This window comes from Dendrobates tinctorius, unplaced genomic scaffold (genome assembly GCF_039654945.1).
Source record: "Dendrobates tinctorius isolate UK_male_01 unplaced genomic scaffold, ASM3965494v1 ptg000152l, whole genome shotgun sequence".
In the NCBI taxonomy this organism is placed as follows: Eukaryota; Metazoa; Chordata; class Amphibia; order Anura; family Dendrobatidae; genus Dendrobates; species Dendrobates tinctorius.
The window spans coordinates 4,279,558-4,287,157 of record NW_027361819.1 but is presented as its reverse complement, the minus strand read 5'-3'; positions in this window follow the sequence as shown (position 1 = coordinate 4,287,157).

Genomic DNA, 7,600 nt, shown 5'->3' with positions numbered 1-7,600 from the left:
AGCAAAGCTGAGGTTTCCTGAATCACTAACAGGTTGTATTTACCTGTTAGTGATTAAGGAAACCTCAGCTTTGCTACATCTGTCAGCCAGGGAGGCCTGTTCACAGGTGAGATCGACCCCATATGAATTGGATCAGCTCTGTCTGTAGAGGAGGACACATCGCAGTAAATGTCCGGCTTCCCCCGCGTGGCTTTGTCACCTCTCAGTCCGGGCAGCAGGAGCGCAGCTTCACAGTTATTACACCTCAGCTCTTCCTCCATTCAGAGAAAACCAAAAATACTCCTGGAAAATGCCTTCATTTCTTCTACTCACCACAAATACTACATCCAGGATAAAGGGGAGTTATTATATCTTCAGAAATGTAAGCTAAAAGCTAAAACTCCGTTGGACAGGAAGTGACGAATGAGACTGTAACCCCACGCGGATCTTCTCCACCCTGCGAGCTGATAGGACAGTGAGAATTGCGCTCTATAGATGGTGACCCAAGCTCCTCCCCTCTGTATTTTTAAGCTTTTACTAGACTGTTACAGGGCTGTGGCTGTACCCTGCTGCCTCCACATTGGGGAAACAGGTTTAATACTAAACCATTCCTTCTGTAACAAGAAAATCCCTAGGGCTTCTCCTACGGCTCAGATCTCAAAGTACAAGGAGGTGGAGGCTCAGGGCTAAACTATAACTTCCACCTGTCCTATCTACCCCCAGGGTGGAGTATATCCTCATCTGTTGGGCTGCTGTAAAGGAAATATTGAATTGAAATATTTCTCAGAGTTTTCAAATTTTTTTTTTTTTTTTTTTTGGCGAGGATCCCGTACTGACCTGGAGAATTGTCATGTCATTTTTACCTCACAATAAAGGCTGTAAACCTGAAAAGTTAACGGGGAAATTATTATTTTTTTTTTTTTTGCCAGTTCAACGCACTTGAAATTGTTGTTCCCAGTGTCTAGTACATTGCGACAAAGTGAATGATGTCCTTCAACACTACAACTTGTCCTGCAGAATACCAGTCCTCATACTGCGATGGGGATGGAAAAGTAAAAAAGCTATAGCTCTCAGGTAGAAGCATACAAAAAAAATCATGGGGCCCCCAACGCAGAAATCCTAGCTGGGCCCCTACCCCCAAAATAAAAATACTATTCGAAGAGGTCAATAAAGAACATGGCTAACAACATTGCAGTCATTCTAAAGTAAGTTCCCCACACATTATGGAGGCCATGAGAAGGGTGTCTTAAAGTATAATGCCAACACAAGTGCACCAGGGCAATCGGGAAGAGCCTAGGCTAAGTGCCAGAATTGGTGCATCATGGAGCTTATTAATAGCCACACCAGCTGTCTGCTTTGCCTTAGCTGGTTATACAAAATAGGGGGACCCCATGTCGGTTATTTTATATTTTTTTTTTTTTTTTTATTTGACAGCGTCAGGCTGAGTCACATGGTGTGCCAGCCAGTTGCAGCCATGCCGTTAGTTGGCATGGCTGTGATGAGGCCAGAAGTGCCAACAGCCTTAAAGCTTTTTGATTGGCTGCGCTGCAGTCTTCCAACAAGATTTGTTAGGCTGCCAAATCCGCACAGTTAGAAGTCCAGTTTTACATGTTGACCCACAGCCCATTCCTTCTAGGGGAATTTCGCCTCCCTCAGCTCTGACTATGCTACGGCAGGTAGTCACCGATGGTGGAAGGCGTCTTCTTATTGGTTCTCCTTCTATTGCCGCACTCCGGCAATTATTAGTATTGGTCAATTTCTGTAGAACTCGTTCCTGGATCTTCTTGATCCCTTAAATCTTTTGTGGCTACACACTCTCCAAATTGTGGCCTTCTCAACAATACTTATTAGTTCTCCATTAGCTTCATGGTAAATGCCTAACAACCAGGGACTTGCTTCCTGAGCCCACTTACCTCCTCCCCAACTGGGATGGCCACTAAGTTAATGGGCCGCCCTCCCAGGGCTGTGGGGTACTCGGTACCGGGCTGGTATCAGTGGGATGTGTCACAGCAGCAGTGACCCGGACCGTGGCCCTGGGCACCCAAGTAATAGGAAGATGTGAAATGTAGCTAGATGAATAGTTCGTGACGCCACCTGTGGTGCTCGGCAAGTGAGATGTTAGGCCGACGCTGCAGACAGATCCACTGGGGCTGGTGGTGTGTTGCAGCCAAGATGGTGAAGCTCCCCACAGGTGGAGCTGTAGCCCCAGGGCAGTGTGGATGTAGGGGGAGAGGAGAGGCACAAGCGGTGTAGAAGCTGGTACCCAGATGTAGCAGTGCTGGGTGTGTTGGCACGGGAATGAATGGAGGACACCGGGGCTTGTAGTTCCAAAGCTTTACTCACAGTCTGTAGTACACACAGGTGCCTGCCTCCGTGCCGTGTCCTCCGGGTCAGGGACTCAGTCAACCTCCAGGTCAGATGGAATGCTCCCTTCCAACGCTCCGCCAACATGTGCCTTTCTGAACGTCTCCCCTATAGCGCCTTTAAGTGTGAAGATCTCCTAGTACTGAGTTACACTGGAGTGCCTCCTGACAGATGTTCCCAAGAACTCTACTTGTACGGCAGACAGCTGGAGCCTGCTTCGGGGACTCCTCACTCCTGAGTCCCGGCTCACTATCAATGTTGCTGTTGTGCCCTCAAGTCTTGGATGGGAGTAGTGCATTTACAGCCCACTACTCCACCGGTGTCTGCTGCAGGACCATCAGTGTCCATACTTTATTAAGAATCAAAGCTTTTCTGTCCTATAAAAAACACATTAAAAACTCATCACATAAGGGGGAGAAGATTGTTATTGTGCAGATTGGTGCGGATCCTGCAGAAAACAAGAAACGCAGTATTTCTGCACCGTGTGAACACGGCCTTACAGACACCAGACGTCATATAGTGACGCTACAGAAAGATGAGAAAGTTCTGGCGGCTCCGACTGTGAATGAAGAACAAGAAATAATCCACAGGTTCCAACTAGAGAGGAGTCGGGTGCACAGAGGACGTCGCTCCGGCCCTGGGGGAGCAAAAGCCGCAGGGGACGCTGGAAGGTCAGAGATTCGTGGCCTCCGGTCCATCCGCCAGGGAGCACTGATCTGTACCAGAGACACAGGAATCTGCACCGGAGGCCCCGGATACAGCGGACAGCCCCTGGATACAGTGGACAGCCCCCGGATACAGCGGACAGCCCCGGATACAGCGGATGGACCAGGATACAGCGGACAGCCCACCGGATAGAGTGGACAGCCCCGTATACAGTGGACAGTCCCGGATACAGTGGACAGCCCCCGGATACAGTGGACAGCCCCGGATACAGCGGACAGCCCACCGGATAGAGTGGACAGCCCACCGGATAGAGTGGACAGCCCCCGGATACAGCGGACAGCCCCTGGATACAGTGGACAGCCCCCGGATACAGCGGACAGCCCCGGATACAGCGGATGGACCAGGATACAGCGGACAGCCCACCGGATAGAGTGGACAGCCCCGGATACAGTGGACAGTCCCGGATACAGTGGACAGCCCCCGGATACAGTGGACAGCCCCCGGATACAGTGGACAGCCCCCGGATACAGCGGACAGCCCCTGGATACAGCGGACAGCCCACCGGATAGAGTGGACAGCCCCCGAATACAGCGGACAGTCCCGGATACAGCGGACAGCCCCGGATACAGTGGACATGTCCCAGATAGAGCGGACAGCCCCCAGATAGAGCGGACAGCCCCCAGATAGAGCGGACAGCCCCCGGATAGAGCGGACAGCCCGGATAGAGCGGACAGCCCCCCGGATAGAGTGGACAAACCCCGGATACAGCGGACAGCCCCGGATACAGCGGACAGCCCCGGATACAGTGGACAATCCTGGATTTGGGTCTATGCCCAGCAGCCTCAAGCGTCTGCTAAACTTCCCTCACTGCCAGCGCCCCTCTGACAACTCCTCCAGCCATGGGAGAAAGAAATGGTAAATGGGCGTGTGGCTTGGGGGTGTGACCAGGGGCGTAGCCAAAATTGCCGCTACATGCGCCACATAATTTGTCCCTTTTTTCCTTCTGTAAAGTTGGGATGAATGGTTTTGGTTTCTAGATTTTTTGGACTTTTTATAAATTTATTGGAAAAAAAACTGAAAAAACAAACTGACATATATGTTGGAAAAGACCATTATGTTTCCTCTGAGAAAAGAATATCTTATTTATGAGATATATAACATTTCAACAAATTTATAATCTAGGAAGCGAAAGGCCCAGAATGTTCCAGCGTGATGGGGTGAAATTCCCGGCACCAGCGCCATAAGGCTATGTGCACACGTAGATTTTGATCCTGTGGATTTTTCCACTCGGATTTGGAAAAATCCGCAGGTAAATTCTCAGGTCAGAAGACTTGTGGTTTACCTGCGGATTAGCCTGCGGTTTCACACCTCTACAATGGAGAAGGTGTGAAACCGCAGCGGAATCCGCACAAAGAATTGACATGCTGCAATTTGAACCCGCAGCAAAACCGCACGGAAATATCCGCAGCATGTGCACAGCGATTTTCATTTTACCATTGAAAACAATGGTACTGTACACCGCAGCTAAATCTGCTGCAGAGCCTGAAACACTGCGGATCCGCAGCAGAATCCGCAGCGTGTGCACATAGCCTTAAGGTGCGATATAAAATGTTTCCTGTGCCTCTCATCGCTGTATGTGAACATGGCCTTAGGCTGGAATCAGCGGCGGCTTCGATGCTGTTAGGAAAATGTTTGCGGCCGTGTTCACACGATGAGTTTGTGACTCTGGGGATTTTCACTGCATCAAAAACTCAACGTCTAATAAGTAGAAGGATTTATAGGAATCTCCTGCCCTGGACGCCTGTATACTCCGTGTAAACCCCGAGTTTCACATCCGCAACGAGTCAATTTCTATTAGGGTCTGTGCACGTGGGTCGCCCTCCCAGGGCTGTGGGGTACTCGGTACCGGGCCGGTCTCTCAGAGGGGGTTGTCACAGCAGCGGTGACTCGGTCCGTGGCGCTGGCTTGAGGTACATGCAGTACAGTGTTACTCTGAAGTTCCTCCTTCTTATCATCTCTTAGAACTACCTCGTATGGCTGACAGCTGTAGCCCTCTATCTCTCTTGGCTCACCCGTCGCTGTTGTGTCTCCGAGTCTTAGTTGGGAATAGAGCATTTACAGCTTCCTACTCCTCTGGTTTCTGTTGCAGGACCTTCAGTATCCATACAACCGTGGAGACCAGGCTCCAGATCATGCGCTCTCACTGGGAGGGAGCTCTCTGTCCTCAGCTCAACCTCCAGCTTCTCTCCACACGTCTACACTCGTTGCCCTCCTGAGTCCTCACACTAAGGCTATGTGCACACGGTGCGGATTCTGCTGCGTTTCTGCAGCGGTTTTGCCCCTGCGGAAACGCAGCAGTTCCGCTGACAAAGTACAGTACAATGAAACCCTATGGGGTTTCAAAAAAGCTGTGCTCACGGTGCGGTTTTTTCCGCGCGGTTTTGCTGCGGTTTACAAACTGCAGTGTTGTGAGTTCATTTTCCCCTTCATTACTGAGGCCCGAGGAACTCCCTCTCCTGGTAAAGAAAGGTAGTGAACCTGATTGTCAAACACCTGAGGCTGATGATTGTGACTGGCTGAGTGGAGTTACGGAGTGGATATAAGGCTGCCGACGCCCTTCTGCCCTGCGGGTGATTTCTCTGTGGGATCCTTGGAGACCAGTCTGAATTCCTGCTCCTCCAAAGCTAAGTTTGCTGCTCGGCCTTTTGCTTTTGTGCTTTGACTTTGTTTTTGCTTTGTTTTTCTGGATTTCTGCCATTCCCTGCTGGGGTGTGCTGAATTCATTTAGCTCTGTCTTCTGAAAATACCTGAGTGCTGATTCAGTTTTTGAAGCCTAGCTGCTTCAGGGCCTTTTTCATATCAGCTTGTTGGCTTTTGTCTCTGATAGGTTTTTGGCAGATTGCAGACAGCAGCCTTCCTGTCCTTTCCTATCTAGGTAGTTTTGGGGCCCCGTCTTTGCTCAGTCTATCTTTCTATCTGTGTTAGTATTTTCATCTTGCTTCACCGTCATTATATGTTGGGGGCTGCCTATTGCTTTGGGGTCTGCTCTGGGGCAGTTTAGATTTCCCCTTTCTTTCTTTAGGCCTATGTATCTCTCCGGCTGTGATCGAGGGGTCTAGGGCATCGTAGGAGCCCCCCACGGCTACTGCTAGTTGTGTTGATAGGTTCAGGGGTCTGCAATCTGATAGTTGCCAACTTCTCTGGTTTTCTGGACTTAGCTTGTATTTCTGCTTTTGCCTCCTACGGTGACTCATTCATAACACTGCAGCATGTCAATTGTTTGGGCGTTTTCCGCAGCGGTTTCACACCTTTACCATAGTAGAGGTGTGAAACCGCAGGGCAAATCCGCAGGATAATCCGCAGATCACTTGACCTGCGGTTTTACCTGCGGATCTGCGCAGAAAAAAACGCAGATGAATCTGCAGCGTGTGCACATAGCTTAACTCCTCATTTCCCTTCCTGGCCCCCAGAGAGCACTCCTCCCCCAATTCAGGTTCAGAGCTCCCTCTGCTGGCCTGGAGTGTGAACTGTGTTGTATGTAGAGATTAACTGTCAGAGAGACCCTTCATTGCCTCCACGCACGACATCACCCTCCCTGGAGGAGGGCAATGCCACTGTGGCGACCATACTCCTGGGGGCGCCACACACATGTTGCGGATCCTCTGCAGATCTGCAAGTGATTTACAATACAATGGTAACCTATGTAAAAAAAAAACTGGCTGTGCACATGCTGCGGAAAATTCCGCACGGAGTCCGCAGCATGTCAATTCTTTGTGTGCATTCCGCAGCGGTTCAATTCTTTGTGTGCATTCCGCAGCGGTTTTTACACTCATTCCATTATAGAAATCCGCAGGTGTAAAAATGCAGCCGAAATCCACAATAAATCCGCAGGAAATCCGCATAAAAACGCGCGGATTTTGACCTGTGGATTCTGCCAAGAGATGCAGATTCTGCACAGAAAAATCCGCACAGCATCCGCAACGTGTGCACACACCCTTACTCTGCTAGATCTATAGGGCGCTGCGCAAAAAATCCTCATCAATAAATTTCAAGAAATTTTCACACAATGATTTAATATTTTTTTGTGGTCTGATATACATTTATGTAAGAAAACCTCCCTGGACGGCACGTCCACATATTAAACATTGCTCTGCTGCGGCGGAGAACAAGACGGAGCCGTGAGAGCGGCGGAGCGCAAGACGGAGCCGTGAGAGCGGCGGAGCGCAAGACGGAGCCGTGAGAGCGGCAAAGTGCAAGACGGAGCAGTGAGAGCGGCAGATCACAAGACGGAGCCGTGAGAGCGGCAGAGCGGAATATGGAGCCGTGAGAGCGGCGGAGCGCAAGACGGAGCCGTGAGAGCGACGGAGCGCAAGACGGAGCCGTGAGAGCGGCGGAGCGCACGTCGGAGCCGTGAGAGCAGCGGAGCGCAAGACGGAGCCGTGAGAGCGGGGAGCGCAAGACAGAGCCATGAGAGCGGCGGAGCGCAAGACGGAGCCGTGAGAGCGGGGAGCGCAAGACGGAGCCGTGAGAGCGTGGAGTGCAAGAAGGAGCCGTGAGAGCGGCGGAGCACACGACAGAGCCGTGAGAGCGG